The sequence below is a fragment of the Trachurus japonicus genome, chromosome 13 (genome assembly GCF_045865225.1).
Source record: "Trachurus japonicus isolate A0001 chromosome 13, Traja_1.0".
NCBI classification, from domain to species: domain Eukaryota; kingdom Metazoa; phylum Chordata; class Actinopteri; order Carangiformes; family Carangidae; genus Trachurus; species Trachurus japonicus.
The window spans coordinates 3,174,556-3,187,509 of record NC_140919.1 but is presented as its reverse complement, the minus strand read 5'-3'; the positions used below and the strand labels follow the sequence as shown (position 1 = coordinate 3,187,509).

At 44.0% G+C, this 12,954-nt stretch overlaps 1 pseudogene across 1 annotated transcript in view; it reads left to right on the top strand.

Moving 5' to 3' along the window:
- The window catches only part of LOC146975263 (protein NLRC3-like), a 51,706-nt pseudogene that overhangs the window by 32,875 nt on the left and 5,877 nt on the right, over positions 1-12,954 (top strand). Inside the window, exons 2-4 of the transcript XR_015037409.1 lie at positions 32-169; positions 292-405; positions 1,600-1,713. The product of XR_015037409.1 is annotated as a protein NLRC3-like (transcript). The remainder of the gene's footprint in view (positions 1-31; positions 170-291; positions 406-1,599; positions 1,714-12,954) is intronic.

Genomic DNA, 12,954 nt, shown 5'->3' with positions numbered 1-12,954 from the left:
TGCAGATGAATGATGTGTGTTTCCTCTGCAGGTGAAGCTACAAAGTGTGTGTGAGCTGATGTGGATGTGACCTCAGCAGCATGGATCAGTGTGAGGACAGAGAGGAGGGAGCCCCTCCCTCTAAAACCACTCTGTGTGGGGAAGATCAGAGCCAGACCACAGGTCAAAGGTCAGAATTTAAAACAGTCAGAAAGACTTTTCTCTCTAAAAGTCAGTTGTTGTGTTTTTTAAAGGTATTTTTCATCAGTTTTTCTCCAACGTGCACATTTATCAGTTGTGTTGTTGTTTCAGGATCCAGCAGCAGAGACCAGACTCTCCTGAACCCAGCTGTCTGTCTTTAAAGAGCAATGACTCAAAGGACTGGTTCGTTGACTTTAAAGGAGGACGTGGATCAGCTGATCAGATGTAAGCTGACATATACGTTTCATATAAGCCTATATTTATTTTATTTTAAGTAAATGTTGCAGCATACCATGCCATGGATGATGAGCAGCCTGTGGTGTTTGAACGCACCTCAAAGACAGTTAAAGGCGACTTTATACTTATTTTAAAAAAGGTTTAATATCCAAAAGCAGTCGAAAATGATGACAAAATGTACTTCAATATTAAAGGGACAACGAGGAGTTTTGGATTTTGGAAAGCAAAGTGTTTTCACACTACATTCGCCATGAGCCTCCGTGCGCATGGTGAAATTCTTGAACCAGCACAAGACGGACATCTTGCCAAGAATGCTTCTGTAATGGATGTGCATTGTGCACTCACTCCACCCATAAAGGACGTGCTAACCAATTTGCCAAGCGGTTGTCAACCTCTTGGCGAAGAGGTTAGCACCGTCACCTGCCGGGCAGGAGACCAGGGTTCGAACCCCACCTAGGGCAGGCCGTGAGAAAACACAACGCAGAGGGCCAGATACGAACATCGGCTACAGTGGTGCCGTGACCTGGATGCCCTGGCTGGAGTGAGTTCAGCGGAGTGAGTGTAACGGAGGTGCACTCACTCACCCATAAAGGACTCCTCTCTCAAACCATCTGTCCTCCCTGTCCAAAACAAGGACATTGGAGTCCTCAAAAGAGTGACCTTTCTCCTTCAGATGCAGATGTTGAGAGAGGAGTGAAGGAAGCCATCTATGTCCACTTAGAGAAACCTTCTCTAAACAGAGGTGGGGGCCTAAGACACAATCTATCTGCCACCTACAATGCCGTCTTGGGAGCTCTCCCCAAGAAGTTTAAACCCCAAATACACCTGGAGACATGTGACTAGGACCACCCCTCCAGTTTCGGGGGTGTGGTCATGTTTCACTAGAAACCAAACATAGGACCACCCACTCTGGGTTTAAATACCTGGGTTTCTGGCATTAGTCTCAGAACTGAAGAAGCCCCTTGGATGAGGGGTGAAATGTCTTCAAGCAAGAAAAGAAGTCCAGCTGCTTTTTACTACAACTCCACAAGAATTGATTTTTATGAGAAGCCAGAGATGTAGTCATAGAAGGGCTTTTAGACTTTTCTCTCTAAAAGTCAGTTGTGTTTATTAAAAGATTGATAATATTTTTCATCAGTTTTTCTCCAACATGCACATTTATCAGTTGTGTTGTTGTTTCAGGATCCAGCAGCAGAGACCAGACTCTCCTGAACCCAGCTGTCTGTCTTTAAAGAGCGACGACTCAAAGGACTGGTTCGTTGACTTTAAAGGAGGAAGTGGATCAGCTGATCAGATGTAAGCTGTAATTTACAGTTAGAGGTTATTGTGGAAAAGAACCAGTTTTAAATATGTTTTAGCGCAGAGGTCTTCAACAGGGGGTCCGCGACCAGGGGGGTCGCGAAAGTTTTGGTTGAGGGAAAAAAAATATGAAAAAAGATCCATTGTGAATATAGGGGTGTTCCCTGCTGCTGAACATCAGATTTTTACATAAAAGTCCTTTGTTTTCCTATAATATAGGTGTCAGGCGAGCCTTTGTATTGTATCTGATACAAACACGGCGCACCGTCTCTCCCTCTCTCTCTCTCACTCACTCCCCCCCACCCCCCTCTAAAATCAGCCCGATGGCGGGCGCGCGCACGCACACACACACACACACACACACCACTGGTGCTGTGACACTCGGTCCCTGAACCGTCGGCTGCACAACACAACGATGGGACTTTATGTTTTCATTCTCCATACACACTCGTTAATTAACAGCACACACTCATACGATGGTGACATTAACGCGCGCCGCCACGTCTGCTCATAGCGCAGCAACAATGAAGCAGCGTCAGGCCGTCACTGAAACGCTCCGTGGAACCGAGACATGACACGGCGGGCCCGAATGTTCCCAGAATCAGCTCCGGTGACCACGGTGCTGTCGATTGGGGGTGAGACGCGAGCGTCATATGTCTTGGTAGAGCACGGCCGCTGCAGCGACCCTCGGACAGTCCCATTGCTGCGTGTCAATCCCCCTCTCACTTTCTCTCCGCGCCCCCGTCTCTCTCCAGCTGCCCTTTCAAAATAAATGCATAAAAAGCCAGAGAAAAAAACAAAGTAGGGGAAACACTGCTTTGTTTTCTCTGTCTTTTTATGGTTTAGTAATTCTTTCATTGGTGCAGTAGCAGCGTTCAGTTACCACGAGCGTAGTTGTGACCTGTTGTGATCATAGATGGCATGGCATATATTTTTTATGTAAGTCCCTTCGAAATATAAAGAGTCCCATGACCAGCCAAACTCCTAAAAAAAAGCACCAGGGCCGTTGCTAGGAATCCTGGGCCCCCTGAAAGTATACTAAAGTGGGCCCCTGCCCCCTGACTTTTCCACTTTTTTTCATAGACTACATATCTATTATCATTTTTTATTTAGCCTACTTTGTTTTGATGCTAATGCAGCATTAGTATTAGTCAGGGTCTTATGCAGAATAATTCAGTCATACAAAGATTAGACTACTGGGGTTTTTGTGGGCCCTACTGGGCGCTGCGCCCCTAGAGTTATCATCACCGTTCTCCCCTATACAACGGCCCTGTATGGCACTACAGGACCAGTTAAATATAAAACACAATTTTATACAATATATATAAGTAGGGGGTCCCCGCTCCATCTCTCCATCAGTTTGGGGGTCCTTGGCCTGGAAAACGTTGAAGACCCCTGTTTTAGCGGACATAGAACGTGTCATATAAGTCCATATTTATTTTATTTTAAGTAAATGTCGCAGCATGGATGATGAGCAGCCTGTGGTGTTTGAACACACCTCAAAGACAAAAAAGGCGACTTTATAAGGTTTACTATCCAAAAGCAGTCGAAAATAATGACAAAACGTACTTCAGTATTATGATAAATTACAAAAATATCATCAAATTAACAAAATGAGTAATTTAATGTCCTTAAACAATATATATATAATAGAGATGGTCAAAAACTTTTTTCCTACCAACCTCCCAGCGTACGCTGCAGCATGTGTAAACAGAACGTCATGAGTGACAGCCTAGCGATTTCATCATGTCAGCTGTGTGGAATTACTTTGCGCACAAGCAGGATTCCCCCTAGTGTATTATAAGCCTGCCGCCAGGTCTTACTGCCCACCACCCCCGCCAGGCTAAGCATCGTTTATTTATTTTTTAAAATCAGTTTTTGTACTCCATCAACACATAGTCAAAGTCAAAGTGTCGTTATTTGTCCCAAACAGGGAAAACTGATTTGCAGCCAGGAAGATCCACACATTCAAACACGTACACAAATAGACAACACCAAACATGGTAACATGTAACATATCATGGGCAGATTAAAAGGACCTACTGCAGGATAAAATATGATTAAAAAGTGCCAATAATGTACAAACAAATAATAGGAGCAGACCCGAGTTCCGGAATCTTTGTGTTAAAGCAATACTTACCGATCTGGCATTTCACTCAGCACAGCACAAACATTTGAAAATCAACAGCTCCACCTCCCTCACAAGTCCCACCCAGGTGGCAACCCTCCGTGACGTCACCCATTGGTTTGTGAAGGGCCGTTTGTGAAGCCCGGAGATTGGCTTTCAGGGCGCCGCCATTTTTGATTTTTGGAGCCAGAAGAAACCATATTTGGACGAGGGGGCGGAGCTAAGGAGGTCGAGGGGCGGGTCGGACCCGTGTCTGCGAGGCTGCTAATTTACCCAGCAACACCGGCTAACTGCTGAGCGGCTACGCTGCTAACACCGTTAGCATCTACAACTCGAGGTAAACTTAATATTTAATGGTGAAAGTAATCTCAGAAGCTTATTAAATACATATCCATGTTTGAACTAGCCTACATAAGATCCCATGAGGAGTAATGTGACACGTTATTGTAGCCGATGTTAGCATTAATAAGCTAATGTAAAGCTGTCAAACGTATTTTGATATTGTTTTAAATTGTTTTACAGAACCCAGAGACTAGTTTCTGTCTCAAACTGTAAAGCTGCCTGCAACACATTAAACTGTCATGGACTGAGACTGGTGGGTGACCGCTCCTGGACTTGATGTTACCTCACCTGCATCACCGATGATCGGCTGCTGGAGCTCCGACCTGTCGACCACGTTACAGCATTCACCCAGCTATTAGCTATTTATTTTACATTCCTATTATATATATGCACGTCTTTTTTGCAGGTTACCAACATGTAGATGTACTGGAAATTCAGCTAATACAATACAAGCCACTTGGCCACGAGGTTATGTTAAATATGTAAAAGAAATACTAAAGTTTAATCACAGTAACTTTCTTTATTATTACATTTTCAATGATAATCATCGACTGAATAAAGCATTTGTATTAACTGGACTATGAAAATAGCTGCTTCAAAATCTTCACTGTCAATTTTAGGTTCACCCTAAAAAGTGTGAGGTCAAATGTGGACATAGAATAATAAAACAGTTGGTCTGTTCTCTCATCAGAGGTTTTCTGGTTTCATCATCATCACAGCTCCACAACTTCACATGATGTCCTCCTTCTGTTGGCACCGGTCACTCAGTTCTCAGTGGCTCCTTAGAATCACAGTAAAACACAAGAACTTAGATTAAAACATTGTTGAGAGGTGCAGGACTGTCTGCTTCAGTTTTTTGTGTGTGATTTTACAGCAGTAAATGACAAATCCCCACCTGTAGTTATCAGTAACGTTACAGTATGATAACGTTACGAGCAAGATAACAAGTTGATGGATAAACCTGGGGGCTTTGCAGCTTGTAGACCGATCCTACCGATCACTGTTCTGCTAAACATGACGCCGTGGTCGTTAAATATTAAACCGGATTTATCCCGGTCCGGTAAAAGTCGGAGACGAGCTAACGGTTAGCATGGCTAACACGGGAGCTAACACGGAGCTAACGGCGAGCTAACGTTAGCCGTGTAGCAAAGTGAATCGGTTATTCACATTAACTATAAATTAACTTGTCTTGGACGGTGACAGTCTCATGTTCTCCGGTCAGAACACACTGGAGAACACACGGGAAAGTAATCAGTGGTCTTCTGGAATATACAACAAATTAGATATAATTTTTACACATTCAGAAAAAGAAAAAAATAACTTACTCACCAAATCGTGATATCAGCTTCCTCCGGTCTGTTAGCACCGTCGGACGAATCATAAACGAAAAACTGGGTGAAATTAATTAACTGCCAACACTGTACCCGTGCTATCTATCATCCACACATATCGACAAAATATCAGAAATTAAATTAAAACTGACTGAACACAATACACAAACGACGGGAGGTCCCCTGTGTCTGATCCACTGTGTCTGACCTGTGACGTCTCAGTCATCAGGCTGTCAATCATATTCCGTGCTGGAAGGTGATTGGTCAGTTATACCAACCTTTAAGGATTAATATCTAAATAATTATATATTTTTTTTCAGATGGACCACCAGGTCATATTTAAGGATGAGGAACTTTAGCTTTTTAGACCGTTATCAGTTGTGAAAAAAAATTATTGATCGAGTATTTCATGATTGAAAATGAATGGGAGTGGATTGGAACCAGGGCTTCTTGGAAACACCCCTAGCGGATCTCGGGGGGATTGCAAGTAAAGTTACTTCCGCGTTGGCTTCACTTTTCAGACCGGAAGTCTACGTCCATTTTTTTTTACAGTCTATGGTCCCACCCACCTCTCCCTCCTGCCGCATCTCCACGAGCCCCCTCCCTCCCCGCTGCATGCGTTGGCATGGCAACGGTAAACAGAACAGGAACGCGAGTGAAACGGGAACAACACAAACAAACACAATACCGGAGTTTTAAACCATATAAACGGACTCAGTGATGATGACTGATGAGTTTTATAATAAACTGTTGTTAGCCTACTGCTACTGGAGACGCAAGTGATTGTTACAGATTACAGTTCTCAACGAGCCGGGCTGGCGGCCGGACCAGCGCCACCTGATGCGCTGGTTCAGGGCCAAAATAAATCCAGACCGAGCCGAGTCGAGCCGCGCCGGTCCGGAGTTCAACCGGGTCCGGACCGCTGAGAACTCACAGAGAGCCAACAGTAGCCTAGCCCCCTAGCCGTTAGCACAGAGCTAACAGTAGCCTAGCCCCCTAGCCGTTAGCACAGAGCTAACAGTAGCCTAGCCCCCTAGCCGTTAGCACAGAGCTAACAGTAGCCTAGTCGTTAGCACAGAGCTAACAGTAGCCTAGCCGTTAGCACTGGATGCTTTATAGACACATGTGACTTCCTGTGTTTACGTATCACTCGGGGCTGCTCACTATCAACGTTACAATATCAGACATGAAACTCCACGACCAGCTGCGGCTGCAGTTATTCGTCTTTTAAAAAACTATTTATTTCCAAAAACCTTTTTTCTTGTGTGTTGTGACTCTAGTCTCCTCTGCTCATGTCCTGCTACTGCTCTGTCAATAAGCGTTCTTCCTGGTCGGGAGGGGGGAGAGGAGGAGAGGGGTGCACAAAGTGATTACATATTAAGTAGGTTCGGTCGCTCGTCAAATCTTATTAATCGGACCGAATAATATTATTGGTCAGACTTTTCTCAGAATTATATGAGAATGAAAAAATGATGAGTTTTTAACCCTGTTGGGTTTCTCTTATTATTATTAATAGCATTTTAACTTTGACAAAGAAATGTGCAAAAGTTCCAGAAAGGTAAGTATTGCTTTAATATAAGTCTTAAAGCAGAAGTAAGCAGAATGTTTGTGTTAATATAAGTCTTAAATAGTTATATCTTCCAACAGCAATCACTTACATAGAGTGTTTGGTCCGAAACACGGGTCTGTCAGTCACTCTGCTCTGCTGTAAGCCGAGGAGAAAACTTCTTGTATACTTCCTTGTATCCTACAAGCTTTATCCAATGAGGAGAGAGAATGGCGCAAGGGATGCGCGTGAATGTGGTGACATAGGGACGAGGACCAATAGATATAGGGCGGGGGCGGTTACACCCCGCCTTTCCGAAGCCCCGCCTTTCCTTTTTTTTTTTTTTCCTTTTTTTTTTTTTTATTTTACGTGCAGTAAACAAGACAAGACAGTGACAGTGATAGACAAACAAGATGACAAGAGACTCATTGCGTGTGTGTGTGTGTGTGTATATGGGTGGGTGCGTGAGTGTGTATGCGTGTGTATGCACGTGTCTATGCATGACATAAGATAGCATAACATGACATAACATAACATAACATAACATAACATGGCATGACTTAATAAGGCATAGAATAGCATAATATAAGGCAAAGATGATCATTCTAATTCAAATTCTGTATAATTTGGTTAAATGAGTTACAATAAACTGAGATATTGGATGACGAGGCCGGACTGGGGGTCCGGAGCGCCGAGCGAGGGGGCACCCCGCACCCGGCCCGGCAGCCGGGCGGCCCGAAACGGGGGGCCCTGGCGGGATGGGGCCAACGGGTAGCGCTTTTTTTTTTTTTTTGGGGGGGGGGGGGTATCCTGCTTGGGACAGCAACCAGACCCTGGGGAGGTCACTGGCCCATAATGGATCCATCCATCCCTGTCACCTCTATCACCGGGCAACCCCCAGACCTGTTTGGAGGGAGTCTGCTCTCCAGACGGGTGACATTTATCTTTTATTCTATTTTTAATTCTCTTTATTTTTATTTTCTCTTATTTATTGTATTTATTTATTTAATTGTTATTCCGTTGTCTCTTGAGGGAGCCCCGCCTTTCCGAAAATAGACTTCCATTAATCGTAATAGCGGGGTTTTCTATTTTTTCTAAAGACCCCGCTACTCCGAAAAGGCTATTGGGGAAACTCCCCCACTCCGAACGGACAGACGGACGTAATCAGAAAGGAACCGGAGGCTGTGCAGTGTGCAATGCGCATTGATCCTTTTTTCCTTTTTGGGGTCAAACGGATCATGTGCATAATTAACTGCAAAACAAGCATACTTCATATTAATGACTTATAACATTCATTATGCTTCTAGCCTGTCTAGCCTCTACCTGGTCTTTTTACTAAACTTAACCAACTCCTTTCTTCATTGCCTGAGCCCAACCAAAGCATCTCCCTCAAGTCAGAGCTGTCAGCACGAGCGGCGGCTGCAACAGCTTCGCGCCCCTCTGAGCAGCACACGTTTCACAGACAAGCCGTAACACAGAGTTTAAACAACGTCACGCTGTTCAGCACCTTGGACAGCTGCGGGGGGGGGGGGGGGGCATACGTCAGTCCGACCACCCGAAAGTCCGACGGCCCATCTCTCCGTCTACCCATTAATCCGACTGCCCACTGCTCCGACTAAAATAATCCCTATATTGCGACCAGGGCTAAATCCGACCATCCAGAATTCCGATTTTGGATGGACCGGCTCTGGGTCAGTTTGGAGAGGCTCAAGACGAAGGAGACTCACGGCTTATGTGTTTGCCTCCTTTCTTTTTTTTCGCCACCAGCTTTCCTGTTTGTGTCATTCTGTGGAGCAGTAAACAAACCAGACCCCTGCCTTTTAACTACATCCTACTGGAAAAACTACTGACAAGTCAAACTGTAGTTTGTTAGAGGACTAATTCATCTGACATAACCTCTCTCTCTTTCTCTCTTTTCTGGGATAAAGGAGCAGATTCTACATAAGATTATTCTTCTTTCTGCTCCCTTTTGTTGAGATTTGGGAGGTTTTTGAGACCTGAAACATCTCTCTGAAAAATGCAAATGGGATGAAAGTAGCCGTAGCCATAGCCACCTTGACAACAGCATGAGACATAGGTTCATTTCTCCTTTCTAGTATGTTACTGGACACTCAGTGTAACTATCTGAGCCTGTCAGTGTGAAAAAAATGCACGTTTATAGGACGAACTTTGACCACTTGCCCGGTTGAAGAGCGTAATCTGGGCTGCAGGCTGCCTACCCGGCTCAATACTGGAGCCACCTCAATAAAAGTATTATACATCACTCACGTATACAGAAAAACACATGAAAACAGGGCCCAGGGCCAAGTTTTCCTTTAATCCTTGCAATCTCAGAGTTATTATTCCGTATCTCCGGACTTGTATTGGAGATCTGAATTAGGAAAAGTGTAGGATCCAGGGTCTGGTGAGTCCATTGTAAGTTCAAAAGAAACTCACGTGTGTATCGAATTGTTTGTGAGTGCCTGTGACTCCACACAAAGTTCATGGACAAGACCACCAAAAACAGGCGAAATAAAATCTCCATCTCTCCAAACACCAACTCAACAGCAATTTGGACTTGCTTGTAATTGAAATCTAGCCCATGTGAGATGAGACAGTACATAAAAAACACTCAACCACAGGAACAAAGGAACCTGCTGCCGGTCGCCACATGAGCAGCGCCCTCCTGAATCAGGTGTCTTTTTCATCACCTGACAGCGTCACAACTTTGTCGCACATAACGGGACACGTCACGGATATCATGCTCATTAGACCACTGCTTCACCAGCTGGCCGAGAGAAACGCACCGAGTCCATGACGACCTCGTTGCCGTTAACGTAATCTGAGCCGCGGCTCCAAGAGGCTCAGCCAGCTGCTGTAGCATGGCTGGTAGCTGTTAGCCGTTAACACGTCATCCTCTGTAGCTTCAGAGCTCCGGACTTCTGTGAGCCGAGGTGCTTTCACCAGATGTGAAAATTATCCACTGTTTCACTTTTCAGCTCGTAAGGTTCGCGTTTACACCATAGACTGTAAAAAGAATGGACGTAGCATCCGTGACGTCACCCATTGGTTTTGGGGAGTCGTTTTTGTGACTCAAATATGGCGGCCTGAACAGCACCATGTTGGATTGGCCGGCCGAAAACCCGCCCACTGGCCTGTCCCTGAACGTTTCCACGCCCTAATTGGCCAGAGTTTTAACCTAATAACAGTAAAACAGTAGAGTTAAAAAAAAAATCACCACCCTCAGAGTGTGTGCGGGGGTAGAAACTATCGATTGAGACCAAAAAACATTCCGACACCAGGCTTTTATCATGTTTATTGAGGATGTAAAGTCGGCGATTTTAACATGGGGGTCTATAGAGAATGCTCCCTTCTGACACCAGCCCCCAGAGGAAGCCGGGGGGATTGCAGTTTTTTGAACGCGGAAGTGAGCTTCACTTCTCAGACCGACAACTGCCCCCTTGGTTTACACACGTTTGTTTTCTCTGGTCTAAACAGTACATTACAGAGTGTCTTTGGTAGATCCGTGAGTGTTACGTTTCCATGATGACTGACCGGAAAAAGACGCGTGGTCATGTTTACGTGAGGAAAAAAAGAAAATCTCTGGAGACACCAGGCAGTTGTTTTACAGCCTAGTTTTTACTGCAGACGGTTCATATTATTTATCTAAATAGTATTTTTTATTAGGGTCCGGGCAGCTAAGCTGCCGGGACACTATTGTATTCCTAGGTCTTCTTCTTCTTCTTCTTCTTCTTCTTCTTAGTGAGTTTTCGCCCATGGGAAGTATGATTTCATACTTCCCATGGGCGAAAACTCACCAAACTTTACAGAAACGTCCGACCCCTTGCCAGATTTACTCAACTCCAAGGACACAATAAGCGTTTAAATTTAAAAACTTAAAAAATTCCTACCAAACCAACTAGAGATGGGAATTGATAAGAATTTTGCGATTCCGATTCCATTATCGATATTGCTTATCGATTCAATTCCTTATCGATTCTCTTATCGATTCTCATTGGGTGAGGGAACAAAAGAGAAATGGGTTTGTTTGCATTAATGCAGTGGTTCCCAACCTTTTTTGGCTCATGACCCCATTTTGACATCACAAACAAAGATTGTCTGTGGTGTTTTTAATCATAATTTTAAAAAGAAAAATACTTAATTAGTTTATTTAAAAAAATTTTTTTTATTATCAATTAGTAGACATTTATGCGGAGTGAGCGAGCAAAAGAGAGAGAGAGCGCGCGCGCGAGAAAAGACACAGGGCGCACCGTTTCACGTGGCTACGGGCAAAACCTAAAACAAGGTGGTGAGAAATGAAGAGAGAAAAACACAAAGAATAGACATGTAGCCTGTTCAGGAGACGTTGACCTGTCCTCACGACGTGAGGGAGGGAGGACCGGAGAGTGGCTCACAGGTTAGTGATGAAGAAACGTCACTGTCAGCTGCATCTGTCAGCAGCTGCATCACGCAGACACGCCACTAACTTTATTTTGGGAGAACAAACGGACGTGGATATAAACACTAAGCACCCTCATTTATAATGATGATTGGTTTTAACGTAACGTAACATCATTAATCTCTTGTTCAGTCCGGTAATAACGGGTCTTTGTGGGCACTGTGTAGCTACATCGGCTCCAGGTAGAACAACTGTAAAACACCTGGAGCTGATCAACTAAAGCCAGGAACACACTGGCCTGTCCATCGGGTCGCGGCGGGGAGAGGCTCGCAAAAATAACAATCCAGTAAACACTGAAATCAACTCTTGACGTGAGAGCAGCCCACGTGTCCACTACACAGTGTCGGCCAGGTTACACACACAGGTGTGTGTGTGCCATAGGTGTGGCAGGCGATGCTGTCACATCACTCAACCCCCAGACTGAGGTTTCTGCCTCCATGCCGTGTTTGCTTTGTTCTGACCCGAACACAGCGTGTGTTGTTTGTTTGTTTTTTCTTTACAAATGCGCAAGTTTCTGAACCAAACGGAATCGATAAGGGAATCGTTAAAGCAGACACGCACACAATTCCAAGAATTGATCCAAGTTGGAATCGGTTCCGAAGAGGAACCGGTTTTCGATTCCCATCCCTAAAACCAACGGTAGATGCTACAGTTCTGAAACTTCACCACAATGTAGCCTATACTGGAGCCACCTCAATAAAAATATTGTCCATCACTCACGTATACAGAAAAACACATGAAAAAAGTTTCCCTTTAATCCTTGCAATCTCAGAGTTATTATTCCGTATCTCCGGAAAATTTTTGCTCAATTGTCACCAAACTTGCTACAGAGCATCTTCAGACTGTCCTCCACAAAACTTGTTTCTCAGATTTTTGATTAAGCAAAAATTGAGCCTACAGTGCATGAAAACGTTTGACTGTAAACAGTACTGTAAACATATACCATCCAATTCCTGCTAAATACATTTTCAATCTTCCTGAAAAAAATGTAGAATATTTTGGAGTCATGGTTGATGAAGTTTGGCAAATATCAGAATTTTATCTCAAAAACTGAATTTTTGAGAACATTTTGAATTCTGCTCTCATGGGAACAACTGCAGTCAATGTGAGAGTGACATTTTTAAACATCAGATTTTCTCTTATGAAGCAAAACACTTAGAGTTAAAAACAAATCACCAACATTTCTATGCTGTCAAGATGCAATTTATGTATCATCAGATTTTTGTTTAGATATTAGAATTTGTGACATTTTGACCATTTTCGAAATCTGCCTTGACATAAATGAAGCTACACAGCAGGTCTCACTACCAGCTAATTAGCTCAGCGAGTTAAGAGCTGGTTCTTGGCGTCAGAGGTTGCCAAGATCATGAGCTGTCATGAGATTTTGATCGTCATCTATTTCAGTTCTGCTCGTCGTACAGTCCCCAAATTTACACATAAGGTGTGTTAAAGT